General features: G+C 54.1%; 1 protein-coding gene across 1 annotated transcript in view; it reads right to left on the reverse strand.

Annotated features, from left to right (window-relative positions):
• Positions 1-359: 359 nt before the first annotated feature.
• TWIST2 (twist family bHLH transcription factor 2) overlaps positions 360-23,279 on the reverse strand; it is a 50,638-nt gene continuing 27,718 nt past the window's right edge. Inside the window, exon 2 of the mRNA XM_080799188.1 lies at positions 360-1,066. The gene's annotated coding sequence lies outside the window, so the exon portion shown is untranslated. The remainder of the gene's footprint in view (positions 1,067-23,279) is intronic.

The raw sequence follows: 23,279 nt of genomic DNA on the forward strand, positions 1-23,279 counted from the left end.
GGGGAGTGTTGGCCTCGGACAGAGGGACGGACACGGGATGGACACAGCCTGACAACAGGAAGGAGTCCGGAGAGCAGCTCTGACAGCAGGGGCCTCGGGGGGCATAACTGCTGAGAAGCCGGACGCACGGAGGGGCTGAGGCCAGCCTTACCCGCTGTCCCAAGCCTGGGTCTGTTGCCCTCGCACCGTGTTAGGGTTGGTAGCTTCTAGAATGGCTAACAACGACCTAGGACACAAACTGCCTTGCATCCTTTCTTGTCCCTTCTAAAGGGAACCGACTGTTACTTTCGCGAGCCGCTCCGACTTTGACCGGCTGATTCCGTGCTGCGCGGTACAGAAGAGGAGAGGGGAGACGCGCTGCACCGACATCTTTATTATTCCTGGGAGGGGAGCGGGGTACACAGCCATGTTGCAGTCACCGAGCTTGTTAAAAATATCTCAATAAATAAAACAAATAAGCAACATATACACTGAAACAGAAAATATTTTAAAAATGGTTAGCTGAGCAAATCATGAGAAAGAGAAGAGGCGAGGAGTGAGGGGGGTTCCAGGCTTTCGTGGAACAGTCAGTCATGCAGGGGCTTGGGGGGCGAGGGAACACGAGGTTCTTTTTCTGAGAGCCTTGGTCCAGTTTAAACAGAAGGTACAGGAATGCATTTCTGTTTTATTAAAAAAATATACATTAAAAAAGGCACTTAGAGGGAAATACAAATCCAAAATTTCAATCCTTGTAAATATGTTCCTGAATCTAGAGATTTTCAGAAAGAATAAATCCCCCCCCTTAAAAAAAATAATAAAACCGAGAAGAAATATCCGAACAGTGGCCAGGATGACAAGGAAATGTCACCGGCAAGAAGGACCGTGAGTGCCGCGTCCTCTGTGGGGACCGTCTCTGGGGCAGGAGCTGTGCAGTCTGGGCTCTCCCACTCGGTGCCGCTGCTGTCCCCTCGTCCACACGCTGTGCTGGACCGCAGATGGGGAGGCTTCCTTGAGGTTGTTCAGGTTTCAGAAGTGACAGATGTGGAGGCGTCCCAGTTCCACTTGAGCCTCAGCCCCACAGGACAGCCTAGAAGACACACAAGAGGGTGGGTGAGACACCACCGCATGCGGGGTGTGCCTGTGTGGTTGTGTGTATGTGTGTGTGGTATGTGTGGTTGTATGTGTGCAGTTACGTGTGTGGTTGTGTATGTGTGTGGAGTGTGGTATGTATATGTGTTTGGTGAGTGTGTGGCTATCTGTTGTGGTGTGTGTGTGTGCAGTTGTCTGTGTGGTTGTATATGTGTGTAGTGTGCATGTGTGGTTGTCTGTGTGGTGTATCTGTCTGGTGTGTATTTTTATGTGTGTGTGTGTATGGTTAGGTGTGTTCTTTGTGTCTGCGTGGTTGTGTATGTGTGGGCAGTATGTGTGGTGTGTGTTTGGGTGTGCATTGTTTTTGATGTAGTATATGGGGTTGTGGGTGTTATATGCAGTGCTTGTGTGTTGTTTGTGTGTGGCTGTGTGTATTTTTTGTGTTATGCATGTATGTGGTGTTGTTTGTATGTATGTGGTATGTGTAGTATGTGTGGTTGTGTATGTGTGTGGTGTGGTTGTGTGTGTAGTATAGTTGTGTGTATGTGTGGTTATGTGTATGAGTCAGGTGTCTGTATGGTTATGTGTGTGTGGCTGTATATATGTGGTATGTGTGTGTGTATCGTGTGTGGCATATGTATGTGTATGGTTGTGTGTAGTTATATGTGTGGTGTGATGTGTTTTTGTGTGTTTGTGCGTACTGTACTGTGTGTGTGGCTGTGTGTTTTTGTGTGTATGTGTGTGTGGTTGTGTGTGGTGTATGTGGTGTTGTGCATATGTATGTGGTATCTGTGTGTGTATGGTTATATGTGTATGGTGTATGTGGTCATGTATGTGGTGTGTGTGTGGTGTGCATGGGTGTGTGTTGTGTGATGTGTGTGTATGTGTGTGATTGTGTGTGTAGTGTGCATGGCTGTGTGTGTGGTTGTATGTGTGCTGTGTATGTGTGTGTGGTATGTGTGGTTGTGTGTATGGTGTAACGTGTGTTCTTGTGTGTTTGTGTGTAGTGTGGTGTGTATGTGTGTGTGATTGTGTGGGTAGTGTGTATGTGTGTGTGGTGTGTGTGGTTGTACGTGTGCTGTGTATGTGTGTATGGTGTGTGGTTGTACATGTGCTGTGTATGTGTGTGTGGTATGTGGTTCTGTGTGTGGTGTGTGTGTGGTGTGATGTGTGTTTGTGTGTAGTGTGTGTGGTTTGCACAGTTGTGTGTGTGGTGTGATGTGTTTGTGCTGTGGTGTGTATGTGTGGGGTGTGTGTGCATCTCATCACACAGCGATTCTAGTACCTGCCTTTGTGATCAGGATACACAACTGTCCCACATCCAAAGGCCCCACAAAGGGGTGTAAGGGTCGCAGGAGCGCGAGGGCGGCCGTGCCTGCCTACGGCGTGCGGTGAAACCCGCACAGTGCGTCTTGCTGAGTCTCTCCAGGGGCCGCAGGGGCATCCCCTCCCGCCCCACCCGTGGGACTGGCCAGTGAGCTACCAGGTGGGGAGCCCACGCATTGACCAGGGCCATCCTCCCCACGAAGCCTCCTGCCTTCCTGTAAAGAGGGTCTGTCTATCCGGTTGACCCTGCAGCCTGGAAACAGGGTGGGGGTTCAGACGGAAGGCCGGTTGGAGTGACAAAGAGAGAGACCCAGTGGTGGGGTCCCCAGACCGCACCAGCTACCGTGTGTGCCACGGGGCTTGCTGGAGAAGATGTGCTGGGAAGAAGCTCAGGTGTATGATGCCCAGACTTTAGAGACTTGTGGCTGTTGTAAGCCCAAGGTCATGAGTTCTGGTGGAGGGAAGGAGTAAGATTGCTGGGCATGAGTGTGTGGTCAAGGACTGCAACACCTGCTGGAAAGGTCGTGCACCTGGGTGCTGAAGGGACTGAGGGTCAGGACAGGTGGGCCCACACCTTGCTCCAAGGTGGCAACTCGTGGCTAGGACAATTTCCCACCTGTCACTGGCTGTTCTGGGGGGCAGTGGGTGGCTGATGACCTAGTCCTATGGGACCCCAGTCCTACAGAACCCGTGGCCAGTTTGCAACCAGCCCTGAACTGATAGCATCCTTCCCAGGAAAACCCCGAGCTTCGTTAGCGATTCCTTAAGACTGACTGGTGAGCCCTTTGGTCGCACGTGGTCTTTAGCGCCTAGCCCACTGCCTGATGCACACGGCGTGCCCACTTCTACGTCTGGAGAACAAACACAGAAATAACCAGAGAAATTTCATAACCCAAGCAGTCAAGTCCATTCACTGAGAGCCCTTGAGGACTGCCCTGGGCAGGGGTGGGGGGGTAAACTGATGCCGAGATGGGAGGCTGATAGGGTCCTGTGGGTGGGGAGGAGTCAGGAATGGCTTTACCAAGGAGGAGGCTGGGAGAAGGGTCACCATGAGGAATTTCCCTCCAGGACAAGAGGTCAAGGACAGCCAACCCCAGGCCCTGGGACAATGATGTGGAAAGGTATGAAAACACAGAAGGATCTCTGATACAGTGACGGGTGACATCTTCAGCACGGGGTGTGTGTGTGTGTGTGTGTGTGTGTGTGTGTGTGTCCCTGATCCTACTGGGCACTGGGCAGCAGGAAGCTTCCTCCTGTCTCCATACTCCCAGCTCTTTCCTGACAGATCCCCCAGAGAACTTCAGAAACCCCTGCCGAGCCAAGACGAAGGTCTGAGAAGACACACTGTTCCCGAAACTCGGGTGTTTTCACACACACAAACACACACGCATACACACTACTTTTCCTTCAAGCCCTGAACACTCCAAATCCATCTGCCTTTCTAAGTGGTCCCGGGCAGAAAGTCAAAGGCTGCTCTCTCTTGGAGAATGTGGTTGTAATTAGATAATTAATCAGGGGGACAGCTCGAGAAAGCTGAATGGAAGCCTTCCTCAGAGAGGGAATAATTACAACCATTTTTGATATATGAGCTGTGCCAACCCTCCGAGGGGAAATACAGGATCACCCGTGAAAGGCCAAAAATGACAGCGGCCGTCCCCCAGCAGTGGTGAGCTTCGGGCTTTGCTGCATGTGCCCGCAGGGAGCAGCTTCATTAGTCTTCTTGACAGAGAAGCCGAGGGCCCGGGCCCCTTGATGTCACCCTGACCCCAACCATGTCTGCTGACACGGGCAGCTTTCTCGGCAACAAACACAAAACATCTGGGGCCCAGGGCTGCCTCCCGCATAGAACAGCCACCTGAAACCGTACGTGTATGCCCTGTCTGGTGTTCACGCTCTGCTTCTGTCTGCCCTGCAGGGAACGGGGGTGGCGGGCAGAGTGGCAGGGCAGTGGTTACGCTGAGAGAGCACCTTAGCTCCTCTCTCCCACACTAGGACCTTGGGCACCAGTACACAGTAAAGGGTCTTCACTGATTCTTATTTCCAGGACCTAATCCAATAGGTGAAACACCAACACGAATTCTTCAGAAAGGGAGGCAGGGCAATTAAGGGGGCATTTATTATAAGGTCTTCTGTCCATCTGCCCATGCACCCACCATCCATCCACGCACCCACCTACCATCCACACACCACCCACCCTTCCCTCCTACCTTCTATCCATCCATCAATCCATCATTCCACCCACCCTCTATCCACCCATCCTTCGGTTTGTCCATTCACCCACCCCTCCTTCCTTCCATCCAACCACCATCTATGCATCCACGCACCCACCCACCCTTCCATCATCTATCCACCATCCACGGTCCATCCATCTATCCGTCCTTTCATCCAGCTTCCTAACATGTATGGAGCATCTATCGTGTGCCAGAAATATTTTAAAAAGCCCAGAAAAGAATCTGAGAAATCTAAGAGGGAAGAAGAAACATGTTTGGAAACAACTAGAACACAGAGTAGACAGGGACAACGTTTTTAACAGAAATGGCATTAAGACTCTGCAGCCAGAAAGGAAAGGGACAAAGCACTTTGAACTTTGTTGGACTGCTGAAAAAAAGCAGGGTAGGGAATAAGGAGGGAAATGGGCACAGATGTGTTACCTCTGGTCACTACAGCACACACACACACACACACACAGACACATACACACAGACCCCGTGCTGAAGATGTCACCCGTCACTGTATCAGAGGCTGGAGGGGCAGAACATGAGGCTCAGGCAGCCAGGCCCTGCCCACACAAATCCAGGGGCATGGCCACGAAGGGCCTTGCTCTGGCCCTCACTGCCCCCTTAGGCAGGGAAGTAGAGGACTCTACCTTCACATGACCCTGACATTGTTCAGGTCACCAAAAGGGACTACCCCCTGCCAGCCCTCTCCTGTAGCCACCTGTGTCTCTCTCTCCTTCCAGTCACTACACTGAAAACACTCCCCCCCCACCCCAACTCTTGGGCTCCCAGGTGCACTGGGCTCGGGGGAATATGCCATCTGGAGGTGAACGTTCATTGGCAGTTGACCACCTGCCCTCATGGGTATTGCCCAACGCACAGGGGACAGCATCCCCACCCACCCCAGCATTCTTCAACCACCGTTCTTCAGCTGGGACCCTCTGTCCCCTGGCCGAGCCCAGACACAGCCTCCTGGCAGTTTGAAGACACCCCCCCCCCACCCCAGGGTGGGCTCAAGGCACAGATCCCACCCACCTGTGTCAATCTGACAGGCCTATAAATACGAGTAGAAAACAAGGAATGGTTCACATCAGGACCACGGTGGGGAAATCAGCGAGCTGAGCACCTCACTAATGGCCCAGGGCACAGGCATCAAACTTTCAGAACGGTGGAATTCGTCATTTGGAGAGAAGCCAGGGGAGTCTGGGTGGATAAAGTGAGAATACTCCGTTTTCAAAGAGAAACACAGCCAGGAAACAAGGAACACGCTCTTGGAAATCACAGAAAAGTATGGAAGCGGCATATTTTGCAAGAAATGGGAGCAAAATAGCAAAAGGACACTGATGAAAAACGATCAGTAAATCAGAGACTGACTCGCGGAGGTCTCCAGCATCTGAGCAAAAGACCAAGAATGTGGAAGGAGGGAGGAGACGCAGCCCCGGGCAAGATGCAGAGGGAAATGTCCCTGTGCTTAGGGGAGACTGTCGGTCCCAGATTAAAAGGAACACAAAGTTCTGGGAAGAGCGATGGACAACACCGGCAGCCATGCCACATCACAAGGAAAGTTCTAGACTCTGAGAGTTCAGAAAACTTCCCACTGGCTTCCAGACATAAAAAGAGGCAGAAAAGAACGAGACCAAGAGAGCTTCCTGCTGGTGCCCGCCGAGGCGATCCCAGGATGCCTGGGGTTTCTCTGGAAAAGGGTCCACGGACCGTGTGGGGGAGCAGGAGAGACAAGGCTAGGCATATACAGCTTCAGAAAATGCATCCCCGGGGGCCACTTCTGGGGAAACACTACCTGGAAATGTCTTCCACACAAAGGAAAGTACTTAGGGCCCCTATCTCTGCAAGTATGGCCACCAGTCATGGAACAATCGTCCCATGGCAAGACACAGGCCAATAAGAACGCTGGTAGGAAAAGCCTCGGAGGCCGAAGGAACCTGCGGGTCCCCAGGCACCCCAAGCTCCCGCCTGCCCCACAGGCCTCAGGACCCCATGCCAGGCAACCCCATGTATCCGTGATCACCACGCCCCCGATTTCGCACCCTTTTCCAAACTCACTCAAGAAAAGGGGGAAATCTGAATGTCTCAGTATTGGTAAGATGAGCCGACCAGGTTACGAAGACTCTGGAACCAGACTGTTTTACAAGAGCATTACACAGAATCTCCCAGAACCTGGTCATTCCTATCTGTATTACTTAAGCTGTTCCAGTGTTTACAGATGAGAAAACACTTCCCATTTTATTTTATTTATTTTTCTTATGTGTTTATTTTGCCGAAGACTATTTTTTAGAGCAGTTTTAGGTTCACAGCAAAATTGCGAGGCAGGTAAGGAAATAGTCCGTGTACCCCCCGCCCCCCACCATGCAGTCTCCCCCATAAAATGCCAACGAGACACAACTCTGACTCCTGCCCAAATGGCAGAACAACCAAAGGCCAGGTCATGCCACCCGGGACCCTGAATGCAGAGACGCTGAGTAAGACATCGGCAAACCAAGTCAAGTCACGGATTTGAAGAACCCCTTCCACGCCACCCAGAAGGCTTTGCTCCAGGAAAGCCGAGCAGTTAACATTCGGAATTCTGGTGCTAGAAGGGGTCATGAACCAATAGCTCAGTACATACTGAGGCAGCAGTGCTAGGACTCAAGCATTCTGGAAGCTCCTGGAAGTCAGGAACTGAGAGCTCAGGCCTCAAGCTGAATCCTGGTGCTGCCACTGTGGTCACTGCCACCTTGGGAAGGTGGCTTCAGGTCTCCAGGCCTCGGCTTGGGCATCTGTAAAAACACCCACTGAGGGCACCCTGAGACCACCAGCTCAGGGCTTACAGAGATCCAAGCCACAGCACACAAGAGGCTCAGGGCCCAACATCCTTGTCGTGCCAGGTTGGGATTTCTTCCCCAGATGGATCCCCAGGGTTTAAACCAAGCCCTGGCACATAGTAGGTGCTCGATAAACTTCTGTGGAAAGAGGCCTACAACGAGGAGATCGTGTGGACTCCAGCGCAAAGCTGGCATGGGATTGAAGCTCTGGGCTCCTTCTAGAAACCCTCTCTCTACTGTGCTACTTCCCATTCAAACCTTCTCAGTCTCTGGTCCAGCCAGCAGCATCAGCCCCACACCGGAACTCAGGAGAAATGCAGCAGCAGGCTTCGCCCTGAACCCTGGAATCGATGTCCACACTCTGCCAAATGCCCAGATCTTCAGAAGATGCCCCTAAAGGATCCAGAACAGCTAAGCCAGCCCCGTCCACATCCCACATGTCCCTGGTCAGCCAGGTTGGTTGCACCTGAGACTGGCCGTGACTTGCCAGAGACACAGCTGGTTAGAGACAAGGCTGGAAGAGGACTGGAGCATCCTGATTCTCCCTGTTGGGGGCCATCCACACTGCAGGCATCCCCACCACACCCACCAGCTGCCCTTCTGCCTGACAGCCCAGACACATGGGCCGGGGTAGGTGGGACACAAAGTGGACACAGCTGTGTAGCCAGCCGGCAACTTCCACAATTACTCACCCTAAGGGAAAGGCAGCCAGGGTGCCAGTGACAGGCCCTGGAGGTTCTGAGAAGGTCACCATGCCCAGCGGAGGGGGTTGATCCTTCCCTCTTGCTGAGGGCTTTTTAGAGCTCTCCCAGAGCCGCTTTGCCCCTGGGGCTATCTCCAGGACAAATGCCTCCTCCAGAGACAGTGGAAATAAGAGGTTTTACTCTCAGAGGACAGAATCTACAACTTCCTTCCAGGTGGGACCTGCAGGCAGCTCTAGGCAGGCCGCCAACAGATCACCCCTAGCACATGGGGCCAATAACCTACAGGAGCAGGTGGCAGGCTCACCTGGCCGATCAGAAAGGCAGAGATCCAGCCGCCCCTACTGGCCGCTGGGGGGGTGGGGGGTCCATACATGGGGGTCCCCAGCGGGGCCGGGGGGACATCCTTATGGTTCATCCCCCCTCCCCTCCCTGCCAACTTCTGTGCACCTTCCCCAGAGCGTTCTCAAAGGCCAAAAACGAAACACACCCCCACCCTACCCCACCCCATCCCAGGGATTCTAAGAATCCACTTCCAAATCAGAGGGCAGGAGGGGCCAGCTGTCCTCCCATAGGTCAGACTCTACCACCTGAAGTTGGAGTCTCTACACAGTGTCAGGGGACATAGTGACCATTCCTACAGGATGACAGAGGCCCTAGGAGAGGACGGATAAAGGCAAACCACTCTCACCCAAGCAAACACAAATCAAGAATCCATCAGACTTGTAAGATTTTTACAAGGTTTTTCAGGCCGCCTGTGCCCTTGGCCTCCCTATCCTCCTGCGCCCCCCTCAGGCCCCCTGGGGTCCCTGCCCCATACGGGGTGGTCTGTGCACTGTCCCTGTGCCAAGCAGCGGCTCTGACAGGCAGGACACTCTGCTCGCTCTCTGCTGGCCGCCAGGCCCTCTCCCAGAGTCAAATGGAGGCCACTGCCATGGGGCTCTCAGGGGCCACAGCACTCTGCAAAGCAGGCCAGAGTCAAGATCCAGGAGCTTCTCTGCTGGCTGGGGCCTGGCCTATTCGCCTCTGGAGAGTCCGCTTTCCCAGGAATGGTTGGGTGGAGCGGATGCCCCTGCCGGCCCCACAGGGCTCCCAGGACACCAGTGGGCTGATGGGCTTCTGCTGCTGGGCCTGGGAGAAGACCGAGACCCTGCACCCAGGATAGCCCTGGAGGGACCTCCTGGGTTCCCAGGCTCCGTGGCTTCTGTGCGTCCCAGGGACGGTGAGATGTCCAGGAAGGCTGCTTGGAGGCCAACACAGGCTGTGTGCTCTTGTGTCCCCGGGTCCCTCTCTGCTTCCGAGGCAAGCCCCGTGCCTCCACTGTGTGGGGCACCTACTCAGGAGTCTGATTCCCGGCTGGCCTGCCATGCATGAGAAAGCGAATTCTGTTGCCAACGACCATATTTATGATGCCCGAACTAGTCTCCCAAGGCTCCCTGGTGGCTGGAGGCAGGGCTGTTGGCCCTGGTCCTTCAGGGGAGTAAGAGTTTCACACCAGCTCAGAAGCAAAGCTGTCTCTCTCCATATCCGTCTCCGTCTCTGTCGCTCTCCTCGGGCTTGGCGTTGGGGATTCGACCGGACCGTGTCTGGAATGGCCTTCCTGACGAGGAGACGCCGTCCTGGCAGCAGCCTGGGAGGAACGCAGGCTTGCCTCCGCTTCCAGAACCCCTCTCTGCGTGGTGCTTCCCAGCCTCCGGGCCTCGGATCAATGTGGCCCCAGGGCCGTCCGTGCCAGCTCTGTCAGTTCCCGAGGGAGCTGGGGCAGGAAGGCACAGGGTCCATGCCAGTGATTCCCAGTAGTTAGCCTATCCAGCCTTCCTCTGAGGGAGGCCGTCCCATCTCTCCTCCCCGAGTCACGGGACGCTGCAAAGGGTCTCCCCAAGCTTAGAGGTCGTGAGGGATAGCAGTCCTGGACAACCAGGTAACAGGAAGATGCAGCCTCCTCTGGGACTCAGGGCCTCCAGGTCCAGGAACTACCTCGACCAGTGAATTATGATTTCTCTAGATGTCACTAAATTTAGCTTCCAAATGAAACCCACTAGCAAAGGAAGGCGGTGTAAAAACTTACCCCGTGGGGCCCTATTTCAGGCTGGGGGCGCAGGCTGTGCCTGTGGTGGGAGTGACCCATCCAGCGACGTCATGTCAGAGATGACGAGATGGGGCCTGGGGCTAGAGGGGACTTAGGCCAAGTAACCAGGCAGGGGCAGAATTGCCCCCAGAACATAGGTCAGTTACACCCCAAGGCCCGAAGCTGAAATCCTTCTTGTGTGTCTGACCTTGTTCCTACGCTTGTCACATGGGTCCAGACCCAGGAACACTGACTGAGTAAATGTCTTTGCACACTTGACAAATGAGGATTGGAGGACACTACCCTCCCCACAACAGCCGCGGTGCCCCAAGAGAACATTAAGCGAAGGTCTGCTGACGTCAGGCACTCGGATGCACATCATGGGTACCACTTGGTCCCTGTCCTACACCAGTTCCCTTGGGGACAGACAACAAAGTGAGTTATTATAACAAATACGTAATACATGTTCCAGTAAAGGTATCGTGAAAGTACACAAGGTCTACAACTATGTTGCTCTACAATATAAACATATATTACAGATGTAAACGATTGTAGCAAAATATAATATACGTTAAAGTAAAGGTACGGGGCACCTGGGGTGCTCAGTTGGTTGAGCGTCTGCCTTCAGCTCAGGTCATGATTCCAGGCTCCTGGGATTCCCTGCTCCCTCTCCCTCTCCCCCTACTTGTGTTTTCTCTTTCTGTCAAATAAATAAAATCTTTAAAAAGAAAAAAGGTATGAAAAGGTACATACTAAAGGCTCAGAGAAGGCAACAGTTAAACCTCTGGGCAGGTGAGGGGTCTGGGGTGCTCTTCACAGAATTGGGGCTTGGAGCTGGGACTTTGAGGACGTTTCGTCCTGGGGGGAGGGAGGAGTGAAAGGGTCTCAGGGCATATTTTAGGTGGGAGTGGGAGGAAAGGGGGCTTTCGGGGCAAGGTGACTCATGACTCCCCAACAGTGAGGCCCTGGGCGGGGCATGGTGACCAGTGGTCTGGCTTGGGTACCAGGAGGGGTCAGGACCCCAGGAGCAGAAGAAGGAAGAGGAGAAAGTTGCTTTGGGGGGAAACAGCAGGAGCAAAGGTGATGGAGCTGAGCTGCAGGTGTTTGCGGGACACCCCAGAGGTCAGGTTCACCCAGCGGGATGTATAGCTCCAAACCCTGGAGGGGGCTGGGGACTTCACGCGCAGCTTCTGAGCCAGGCTGACAAAGGCATGAGACAGCAGTTAACTAGCATTGGCTGGACTCGAACCCAAACCCGGGCTCGTTCTCCAGCTCGGTGCTTCCTGTCCACGACAGACCCAGATACGGACACCTGGGGCAGCAGAGGGAGGGGAGGTGGTTCCTGAGGAGGCCACATGTGGCACTGGCTGGCAGCGCCCCCTGCTGGAGGGAGCCCGCCCTCTGCCAGGGGAAGCAGGACCTGACGGGGCAGGCAGGGGTCACCAAGCTACCAGGGGAAGGCCAGGTCAGGCGGCAGGGAGGGCTCCTTAGGAGCGGTTTTCTCTCTTTTTTTAATTTAAATTTTAAGTAGCCCGCATACAGTGCTGTCCTGGCTTCCGGAGCACAATTCAGGGATTCCTCGTGTACATTCCCATGGGTGGGGCCCATTCCCCACCCAGCCCATCCCCAACCCGCGTCCCTCCAGCAACCCTCGGTCTGTTCTCTGTCGTTAAGAGTCTCTCATGGTTTGTTTCCCTCTCTCCCTTTTTTCTTTTCCCCCTTCACTTATGTTTATGTTTTCTTTCCTAAATTCTACATGTGAGTGAAACTGTATGGTACCTGTCTTTCTTTGACTGACCTATTTTGCTCAACATTGTACCCTCTAGTTCCATCCATGTTGTTGCAAATGACAAGATTTCATCCTTTTTAAGGGCTGAGTGTGTGTGTGTGTGTGTGTGTGTACACACCACATCTTCATTCGTCCATCAGCCTGTGGGCATCTGGATGGCTTCCCTAGTAGCTATTAGTTGATAAGGTTACTATAAACACTGGGGGACATGTGTCCCTTCGAATCTGCATTTTTGTATCCCCTGGGTAAATACCTCATAGTGCAATTGCTGGGTCATAGGGTAGCTCTAATTTTAACCACAAAAGAACATTTCTGAGACCATTTCCCTTGAGCAGGGATAAACGGGGATAGAAAACGGTTTCCAGGAATGAATCGGTCTGACGATGAGCCCTCCCTACCTCCCACCACCAGCATTTAGTTCCCAAATTTCACTCAGAAAAGGAGGCAATTTTCCAAATGGACGACTCTTTACAAGAGTAACTACACCTAAATCTGTTTTCTTGAACAACCCGGAGAGAACATGCTACTTTAAGAAGATGATGCATACAATCAGACTTATTCAGAAGATTGCAAAGTCCTTCTGGCGTGAGGGGGAAGAATCCTACAAGGCTCCAGTCCTCAGTCCTTCCCACCTCTGGGAACCCTGGCTTCAGCAGACACTCGAGAGGTGGGATTCCTCTGGAAAAAACAACAGCATGGGACAGGGGCCTGGCGGGGAGCACAGACACACAGGCACTGCAGACACCCCAGGAGCATGGACGTAGCTTTGGCCAGCCCAGCCCTTCAGTAATAGGGACAAGGCCTTTTGCTTCCCAAACTCCGGACTCAGTGACTTTTGGTCTATTTCATGTTCTCAAACTTGAGCACCACGGGGATAAAACTGACCTCCACTGGGAAACGCACCACATTTACAAACGAACGGGCAAGCCCTTGAGTTCAGGTAAAGTCGGCTTGTCTGCAGAAGCAGACAGGGAGAGCCTCCCTGGGCCACATGGGCCACGTGGCTGTGGGCAGCCAGTGCTGAGGCCACAGAAGGGACGGGTCTGCCAGCATGTGGTGCCCGAGTTCAGGGACCTCGAGGGAAGGGATGCACGGCTGCTGCAGGACAGTGGCTCGGAAGCCACTGGAACGAAAGGAAACAGAAGTGCCCAGATGTGCATGGGTTAGCAGCCAGCCAGAGCTGGAGAATGAATAAACAGTCAACAGACAGAAGCCAGAAGAATGGGTACACGTCCCCTAACAAACCTCCCTGCGGGGTCACCTGTCACCCGCACACCAGATAACACATTACCAGCACTCAGCCAGTGGTTGCTAATTCACACAGAGGCCCTGGGAACACTTGGGTCTCTCTAGGGACAAACTAGAAGGCAAGAGAGGCAGCAAAGACCGAGAACAGTGGGTTTTATCAGACAGGCCATTCCACCTGGAAAATGTGCATGCCCTTGACCTCCCAGCTCCCAGAGCGACGGTGCCGTCAGCTGGCAGAGAGTGACCCCTGACCTCTGAACTTCACCTTTTCTTATCTTTGGATCCACAAGCCTTTCACCTCCTCCCCTCCTGTTGCAGGGTGAAGTGGTCCCTATTCTGTATCTGCTGGGGAAAGACGACTGACAGATGGACCCGCTCACCCTCTGGCTCCCCCCACAGCTGACCTCACGCACCTGGGAGCTCATGCACCTGGGAGCCCGAGGGCCTCAGGGGAAGCAGATACACAGGTGGAAGTCAAGGCCCAGAGCCATGCTGGGTCAGCAAAGAGGCTGCAGCCACCATGTGAACACTGAAAGCCCTGGGTGAGGTCTGGGAAGAGACCCCGGGGAGTGCTGTGTCCCCCAGCGGCCAGGACCTCCATGCCAGGGAGCACGGCCCGTGGTGCTAAAAGGGGGGCTCTATTGTTGGCCCAGGAGGGCAACCCCGGGATCCCCCAGCCCTCCGGACACAGTCAAGGTTACTCCGCTGTTCTCGGAGCACTTGGCATCGGCCCTGCCTCTGGAAGGTGTGTTAGATGTTCTCTCCCCAAAAGGATTTTCAGACAAAGAGGTGTGATTCCCAGCATTTTGTTTCTGAGGCTTATACCTCGAATTTCACAACCCGCTAGTGCAAGAGCTCCCTTTGCACGAACCCCGGAGAATCTGCGAGTGCAGGTACAGGTGCAGACCCCTATCAGCCCGTAGGTAAGCTGCTGTCCCCTCGCTTGGGGGTGGGGCAGTGTTGTGGTGTCTGAAAAGGAGTCACACGTCCTGGGGCGTCTCAGACAGCGGTGACCAATCTGGGAGGGCACACCCGGGGGAACAGATACTCCCCAGAGCCTTCTTGGCTTTGCCTTCGATGCAAGTATTTAAAGAGTGCTACTGCCTGGTCCCAGACGGTTCTCCGCCCCCGGGCTCAAGTCACGAGCTACAGGAACATGCTCTTTATTGCTCAATTTCTTAAAAAAATGCAGGATTCCTGGATTGAAACTCTGCATTTATAAATTATACTCACCAATCTGCGGAACTTACTGTTTTCAAAATATTTCTGAATAAGAAAAAAAACGAGATGATGTGCATGAGCACACATTTCTGGGAAAGAAAAAACCGAAGTGAGACACCATCTCTTCGATTGTACAGTATATGGAACGTGTCCCCTCATCTCTACGGGCTGTGTGAAATCGCTGGCTCTTAACGACCCCTTCCCTGAGGGGACTTTGGGAGTAAAGCATTCCCTGCACATCATGAGGAGGGACCCCCGACTTTTGCAAGCCCTGCCACAGCGGATGTGGCCCAGGCCAGATGCTCTCACACCCTGTGAAGATCGGCAGCCGGGGTCTGTGAGGGGGAATGTCCACCTGGCACATAGTAGGAGTTCACGTAGCGTTAAGAGATCTGCACTGAAGGCGCTCAGGTCCAGAGCTGTCAACAGAGGAGGCCGGCAGCGTGGAGGGACAAAATCTTGCTCCATGGCATAGGGACTGACTTTATCTGAATTTGAGGTGTCCCTGTACTGCGGGAGAAGTAAATCAAGCGGCCTGATTTTATGGTCTAAATACAAATAGAATTTTCTTCGAATACAGAGTGGGCATGGAGCTCTGTCTGGACATGGGAAACCCAGGGACAGACAGGGCACAGTGGGCTGGCAGTGACTTCTGTACCTGGTGCATATGTACAATATACAGGTGTGTGGGTATACTCAGTACTATCACACACCACACACATGTACATGTATGGGCTGCAAACGTATTCACCATGTATACATGCACACCACCAATAAACACATACTCACACCTTCACCCACTCTTCTCTGAGAAGGGTCACCTGGGTCCCAAGTGAGCTCTGGTCATTACAGATGCCACATTTGGGGGTAGAGATTAAACACTCCTGTTGCTTCTAACTGGTCCATCACCCAGGAGCCAGTGTCCAGTGAGGGCCTTGAAGGACCCTTGGGTCTGTGGGCATGGCTTCCATTTGCCCCCACAACCCTCTGCCAAATCCAGGAGCTCCAGAACCCTCTTTGCCCTTTGCATGTGCTGCAGCACCTCCCCTGCTGGGAAGGGGGCAGCTTGGATGTACCCGAGGGGGGCACTGGAATCCTTCTTCCTAAAAGAACATTTCTGATCCTTTGTGTGTCAAGAACAGTCCTGGCTTCTTCCGTTTGGGCAGCATCAGCGTGGGCTGACAGGCTGGGGGTCACAGGTGTGCCTGTGGGTTGTAGAACCATGTGGTTTTTTTTTCCACTGATTGCAACAAAATTCCTGAGTTTAAAGCCAGAAGTGACTACTTCTATTTGAAAGAGAGCAGAGCTAAGATCCAGAGACAAAACAACACCTAGCAACTACTCTCAGAGCTGAGTAGCTAAAGCGTCCAGATATTTCCTGGGTATTTCTCAGCTAAACCCAGGGCTACGGCCCTTTCCGTGAGAATCCCCCTTCCCCTATCTGCACATTTTTAGTGCATTTAATTACCACTTGGACTCCAGCTTAACATCCCATACAGATTCTTTTGCCAGGAAAGGCCCCATGAATTAAGAGAGCCGTGTCAACGCCCATGTTTATAAGGAGAAATAGTCTTTACTTTCAATCCTACCACCAGAAACCCGCCTTCCCTCCTAGACGCCCATTAGCAACCTTGTCAATAAAGAGATGCGATGTGGTTGTTCCGTGTCGCCTTCAAGAATTAGGGTTGGGGGCACCTGGGTGGCTCAGTGGGTTAAGACCTCTACCTTCGGCTCGGGTCATGATCCCAGGGTCCTGGGACGAGCCCCACATCGGGCTCTCTGCTCGGCAGGGAGCCTGCTTCCTCCTCTCTCTCTCTGCCTGCCTCTCTGCCTACTTGTAATCTCTGTCTGTCAAATAAATAAAATCAAATAAAATCTTAAAAAAAAAAAAGAATTCAGGTTGAATCCACTTTAAGATAAAATACTACCCAGCAAGCACATACAAAGGAAGAAGGTCAGTAGGCAGAAGAAACCGCCAACAAAACCCAGAGTGGAGGCGGGGCCTTGAAAAGAAGCCAACACACCTTGAGCCAAAGGTAAGAAGTCAACCGAAGCCTGGGGACAGCGCAGCATGACTGCACATTCTCCACATCGAATGCGAGTTCCTCTAAGGCAAGCCGGTATAGAGAGACCCACATTTAGTAAACAAATACAAGAAGCCATGGTTACACCCTGGAAAAGTTTTATGATTTATAAAAAAAGCTTTAGTGAAAAGTGCCTTTCGAAACTGAGCTCCTCTAAGAACGCATCTGAAAGGATTCACTTCAGACCATTTTTCTGAGCAAATATCTATTTTACAAAGCCGAGGGCACCTGTCTATGGCTCCGGGGTGACACGAGAGAGACTGGGTGTTAGGAGACTGTCTTCCTTCTCCTCTCAGGGCGTTTCCGTCAGGGCACGAGAGAATCGACTGCGACAACAGGCCCCCGCATCTCACTGGGGCAACACAACAGTCCTGTCCTCTACGTCCTGTCCGTTCTTCCTGCTTGGTCAGCATGATGAGGGCTCCTCTCCGCACAGCCACCAGGGATGCGGGCTGGCAGGGTTGCCACCATCTCATGGATGCATTGTTTGGGACCCATGGTCTCCTGGTCCCTTGGGGGCAGCAGGAGGGAGACTGGGGTGTCACGCACCCATTCTTCCACAAGTCGGCCTGGAGAGGCTAGCGTCCCTTGCTCCTCAAGCACATTGACTGCAACTAGTCACATGGCCTTGCCCAGTTTCAGGGTCCTGAGGAGCACAAGGGAGACGGTCAACGTTTGGGGCCCCCACCCAGTCCACCTTAAGAGCCAAAGCAAGGTTTTTGTTGTTGTTGTTGTTGATTTTGTTTGTTTTTTCATAAAGGCTGATCAAAAACACAAAATAATTTGCAGACAGTCCCTCAAGAAACTGATAAGTTAATCTCACTAACCTCTATCAGACCCTTGAAAATTCACCGGTAGTCAAAATAACGGCTAGGGAATGATGGCGGGGAAGGGGACCAGTGAAAGGACTTAGCTTTGATAAATAGTCCTTAAAAGCAACACACAGGCAAACACTAAGATGAATACGGTGACATTATTCTATCTTGAATTCATGGCATTGGGGTCCTGGCCACCAGCTGGCGTCCTTGTTTGATTGAGGAGATGTGGCGTGCTGAGGGAAGTTGGGTTGTTACTGGAAAGTACCTCCAGTCTCCTCCACCTCCTCCAAGTGATGAGCCACCTGGTCCCCAGGACTGCAGCACACAGTGTCCTTGGTGTGAAAGTCCCACAGGGACCCGAGACTCCAGGAGGCTCGCTGCAGTGAGCTGCAGTGTCACCGTCTGAAGGAACCAGGCTCCTGGGGAGGCTCCTGTGTTGTCCGCAGAAGAAAGCTCCAAGCTGCCTGAGTGGACCGGATTTCCAGGGGGTCCTCTTGGCCTCTGTGCTCGGTTGCTGTGCTCAAGCATATTCTTGGATGTTGTTAATGCATTTTCCCAAGTTCCATCTTCCAGGGATGCCTGGAACAAAACGTTTCTCTCTCCTTTCCCCAGCTCTCTCCCAGTAACTTCACTTCCACCCTGACAGGAAGGTTTGGCAACGGGAGGTCACCGGAAACCTCCTTCGTGGAGAAGCTTTTCTTGCTGCGGGGAATCCGTGCAGAAAACAGAGCCCCCATTGACCAAATACACAACCCCTCCAATGTCACACGCCTCCCCACCTTACTTCTGGACGCACTTGCCCTGTTCAGCTCACGGGCTGTCATAGAGTCCCCACATCCCAAGATGGCGGCCCAGGAGCCTGTGCATATCCAGCATCCCTGCGGACCCAGGACACGGCCCGGAACTGTGCTTTCCCAAATTGTGAGCAAGGTGACCTCAGGGCTGGACGAGGGATTTCCCCGTATGTTGTGCCCGTCTTTGCAACACCAGCAACCCCAGGACACCCTCTGAGAAGAAACCTGAATTCTCCTGCATATCTTATGGACTCAAGAAGCATAAATGAGAATGTTTTAGTGAAAGGATGTGGACAGAAACCACTTTCCCTGCGATAGAGTCTAGCTTGAGTTTCAGGTATTAATTGTTGAGTCAAAGACATAATTAACACTGGGCAAAGCTGTGATCTGGGATAGTTACAGGGGTTCTGGGCTTCATATTGTTTCTGGCCACAGGGGATTCAGTCCCCAGAAGAGGGTCTTGGCAGGCGCTCAGCCTGGGCGCCAGTCTGCTGGTCTGCGGAATCAAGTTCACTACACGTTTTATGTCTTGGTGGGAAAGTCATTAGCAATATGATTGTAAGCTAAGATTACCAACATACTTGAAGAATGTAAAAACCACCTTGGCTGCCTTTCGAAAATGATCCTAACATATTCCAATATCCCTCTCGTTCCCCCCAGGGTGATGCAGAGCAGTTACGACGCGGTTTGTGGGATTCCCGAAGCTCTCGAGGGGAAATTCTCACCATCGCTCCAATCCTCACACGGAGTCCCACCTGCTCTGCTGACACCAGCCCTCAGGACCCCAGGGGTGATGGATCCGAGACCCCAGCACGTTCTGCTGGGCCACCGGGCGGGAGAGGCAGGTGGGAAGAACACCAGACAGCCGGGAGGGGCCATCCCAAATGGACTACTACTCTTCCTGTGGTCAAATGTGTGTAACAAACCCCTGAGAGGTCAGCTTTTCATTTTGCACTGCTTGGCACGGACTAAACACCACTGGCGGAACCAGGGCCTCAGTGGGGCACCGTGTGGGCACCGGGCAGGAGAAGATCGGGGTGAGCAGGGGACCCTGGAGCCCCTGCGGCATGCCCTCTGACGGCCCGACCATGGGGCAGGCTGCCCTGAGCCCAGGCAGCAGGGGACCCCGACACGAAGGAGGCAGGCCCAGTGTCCTGGCTCCTTGCATCTGCGCTGTTAGGGAGGGACCTGAGGACGGAGGAGCCGCCAGTGAGCTGGGCCGACCCCCTCCTGCTCTGAGCTTCCTGGGCATCCTTCCCTGCCACGTTCTCCTCCACGGAGAGCAAGCTCAGTTGAGGAAACCCTTGGCCTCCCTCTGCCTCCTCATCACCCCTGGGGAGTTGGAATGGTCAATCACTGATTTGGGAATAAAAACAGTGTGTTGAGCTCGGGCTCTGGAACCTTCCTCCAGGAGCCGGAGTTGGCGGCGAAGAGCAGGCGTTTCCCGTCCACCCCTTGAGCAGGCCGCCCACCCGCCCAACCCCGAGGGGAAGTCCACCTTGGTCCGGCTCCACTGGGCACTGAGGGCGAGTCTGCCTGACCCTGGGACCCTTCATCTTCATCTTAGCCTTCATCTGTGACAAAGGTGACCTTGGACCAGCCTCACCCAAGTCTCACGTCTCTACACCCAGGAGGGGGAAAGGGCATTCTCATCTCACCCTGTCCTGTCTGGGGGCACCTGCAGGGTCACCACACCCCTGTGGCCTGTTAACTAATCAGCGCTTGGCCTGGGAAGCTCTTCCAGGACCGGCACCTGGACCCTTGCGGTGTGGCTGGCAGACAATGGGGGTCACCCCACACCAAGAGGGGCTTCAGAACTCCAGTAGCAGAACCTGCCGTGGGGCATGAGGCTGCTTTCCAAAGAAGCTTGCATCAGGCCAGGCTAAGCCCTCCTGTCTCCCCTGCCACCTGCTGTCAGAGAAAACTTGGTCACCTCTTGTCTCCAAGCTAGACCTCCCTTCTCCCAGGTAGCAGTGGGGGGACCTGGCTCAGGGGTCTCCATGGTCTCTGGGGGTTTCATGGTTTTTTAGAATCTCAAGGAGACTGGGGTGCGGGCTCCCACGTTCTGTCTGGGGCACAGCCGGCATCTCACAAACGTGGTTCAGAGGAACTGGGCGAAGGCGTGCGATGCCACGTTTTCCCAGATGTGCGGCGAGGAGGGTCCTCCCAGTACCTTCTCAGGGAGGGGTTGGTGTTAGCAGAAGGATTTCTGAAGGTAAGAAGGGACACACAGGCGGGATGCTGGGGGAAGGACGAACTGAAACCAGACCAAGCGCCCCTGCCCCCGGGGCTTCACAGACTGCCGCTCCTCGGCCATCGTTATTGACGTGTTGCAGACACTCAAGGAGACAAAGCCACAGTTCCGAGCGCCGTACACCTGGGAAGCAGTGAAAACACGGCCCCTTTCACCTTCTCGTTCCCGAGGGCCACCTCCCACTCCACAAGGCAGAGCCAACACGTCATCTGCCATCCCTTCTGAATGCCCCTGGAGCTGGGGTCCGCCTTATTCAACCCCCTCCATGCTCCCGGGGTTCTTCCCAGGCCAGGCTTCTAGAAAACTCCTGCACTCCCACACCAAATGTTTCCCCTGCTCTGTCTTCAAAATCCCAATCCTTCCCTCCCACTGGAACTAAAAGACCGTGCAGTCTGGGTCAGCCCACCTCCGTCCCTTCTCTGGTGTCTCCCGCCCCTCCCCCTCCACTGTTTTTCCCTCCTTATTTGTCCTGTTTAATGTCAAGTGCCTGGTTCCTCAGGAACAGCAGCTGCAGAAGCGAGCATGAGTGGATTTCAAATCAGCAGAAAATGTTTGCGACAAGTAATGTGGCCAAACACCATCTACTCTTGCACGGGGCTACTCTGGCTCCCACTTGTGCTCTCGGGACAGCAAGGACAGGAGGGCCACCAGAATGGTCCCTGTGGGCAGGAGACCTCCTCTGCCCATCCTCACAATGGCCCAGGGGATGCCACGGCACTCCTCTAGGGTCACTGAAGTGCCACAGGCAGAAAGTAGAGGCCCCAAGTCCCTCTAGGGCCACACAGACCACAAGCTGCTGTCCAGGCCTGTCTGAACGCTCTCAGGCTCAAGGTCTCAGGCTGGGGCAACATTTGCACTCGGGACAGCGCTGTCCGGCAGACCTGCCTCAAGCCTTTTCTGGTTCCATCCCCTGGGCCACAGCGGACAAGCTGCCCACAGCACAGGCCAGTAGCACACCAGGGCGAGATGGCAGGTGTCTGCAAAGCCGTGGGGCCCAGACCCTCCCTGGAGCCCGGGTGTCCCCCAAGGCCTGCCCGTCCCGGCCTGAGGCTGCCTATCTCTCAGCCGCTCTGAGCGGCCGGGACTGCCCAGGTCTCTGCAGTGCTCAGATAGTACCCTTCCTTTTTGTAAAAACAATCTCTGTGCTCAGCAAACGCTCAGGAGCAGGCGATCACGGCAGTTCCACTCCCGGGGAGCCCCCTCCCCAGGGGCAACGCGCACCCATGAGCAGCTCACAACTCGGCCCAGCGAGGAGCTCTGCTCCTGCAGCCAAGTGTTTCTACAGATCGTTAACTCCTGGGGGCACGGCCAGGCCGGGGAGGAGGCGGGCTGCACGTTGGTGGCTGCGCCTCAGAAGACCGACCTGAGCAGAGGCAAAGAGGCTCTGGAATTAGAGTAACATGAGTCAACGCGAACCCAAATTAAATTTACACATGCTTCGAGAGAGCGGTCTGTTCAGCCAGGCAGGGCCCACGGGCACGGCCAAGGACGCCCGGCTTCTGCCTTTCAGTCAGGGCAGCAGCACCGAGAGGAGAAAAGCAATGATGCATTTCCCAGGCCCTGTCTTCTTTAAGGCGGCCCAAGGTCAGAGCTGGTGCAGCAGGGAGACAGGGTGTGCAGGGGAACTTGAACCCGCGGCCTGGCTCCCAAAGGGCCTCACACCTGGGAGCCTAGACTCCTGCTGGGAGTGGGGAAGGAGTCTCCCAGGACAGAAGACTCAGAGCTAGAGGGGCCTGGCCTGAAAGCCTGAATACCCATGCATTCTTGACCTATGGGCGTGGCCATGTGTGTGCGCATGCACAAGTGTGTATATGGTATGTGTGTGAGTGTGTGCACACGCATGTTTGCGTGTATATGGTGTGTTCATGAGTGTATGTGATGTGTACGCATCTGAGTATTGTGTAGTGTGTGTGCATGAGTGTGAATGTGCTGTGCACACATGTGGGGTGTATATGGTGTGTGTGCACATGTGAGTATGTGCATGTGCATGTGTGTGGTGTGTGTGCGTGTGTGTGAGTGTGTATGTGGTGTGTGTGCATGGGCTGTATGTGGTGTGTGAGTGCACGAGTGTGCATGCGCTGGGCGTGCAAGTGTGTTGTGTGTGTGTGGCGTGTGTGTGCATGCATGAGTGTGCATGTCGTCTCTGTGTGCATGTGAATGTGTGCATATGCACAGGAAAGATGCAGAGACGCACAGAAGGATAGAAAGAGCTGCTGCGTGGCCGGTAGCTCCCACAGTTGGAAAGCCAGGCAAAAGGTGGGAGGCGGGCAGGCCTTCCTGAGTGTGCAGTCCCCCCCCACCCCCGAAAACATCTCTGGACACAGGTTCAAAGGTACAGAACACTGATTCTGGCGATGCTCAAGACCGGGCTGCTGAATGGAGCTGAGCCAGGATGGTGAGCTGGCGGGTCTGGGGGCCGTGCCCACACATGTGAACCCAACCCCGGGGAGGAGTCCTCCCTGCAGGCGGAGGGCATGGGTGGGCCGTGAGGAGCACAGACATGCAGGGGACCCTGTCCCTGCTCTCTTCGACCCTGTCAGATGCCGTGAGTGTGCTCAGCCAGAGCTCGCCGAAGGAGGCACAGGCCACATCGGTCATCTGTCTGGACAGTGGTGCCCATGCTCCTTTAAAAATAATAATGATGATGATCCCCAGCCTGCCCCCAGGCCCCTGGTTTAGCAAGTGGGGGCAGGGCATCAGAATCATGGGGGAGGGATTCTCAGCACGCACCTCCCTAGCTAGGCATGCGGAGTGGGGAAGGGGTAGCAGGGCAGAGGAAAAACCCGTGAGCCGTTCTCCCACACACCTACCCCTGTGTAGCCGCAGAGCTTGGCAGAACAGCCCTGGAGAGTGTGCATGCGTATGCCCTGCAC

This window comes from Martes martes (assembly GCF_963455335.1).
Source record: "Martes martes genome assembly, chromosome: 3".
In the NCBI taxonomy this organism is placed as follows: domain Eukaryota; kingdom Metazoa; phylum Chordata; class Mammalia; order Carnivora; family Mustelidae; genus Martes; species Martes martes.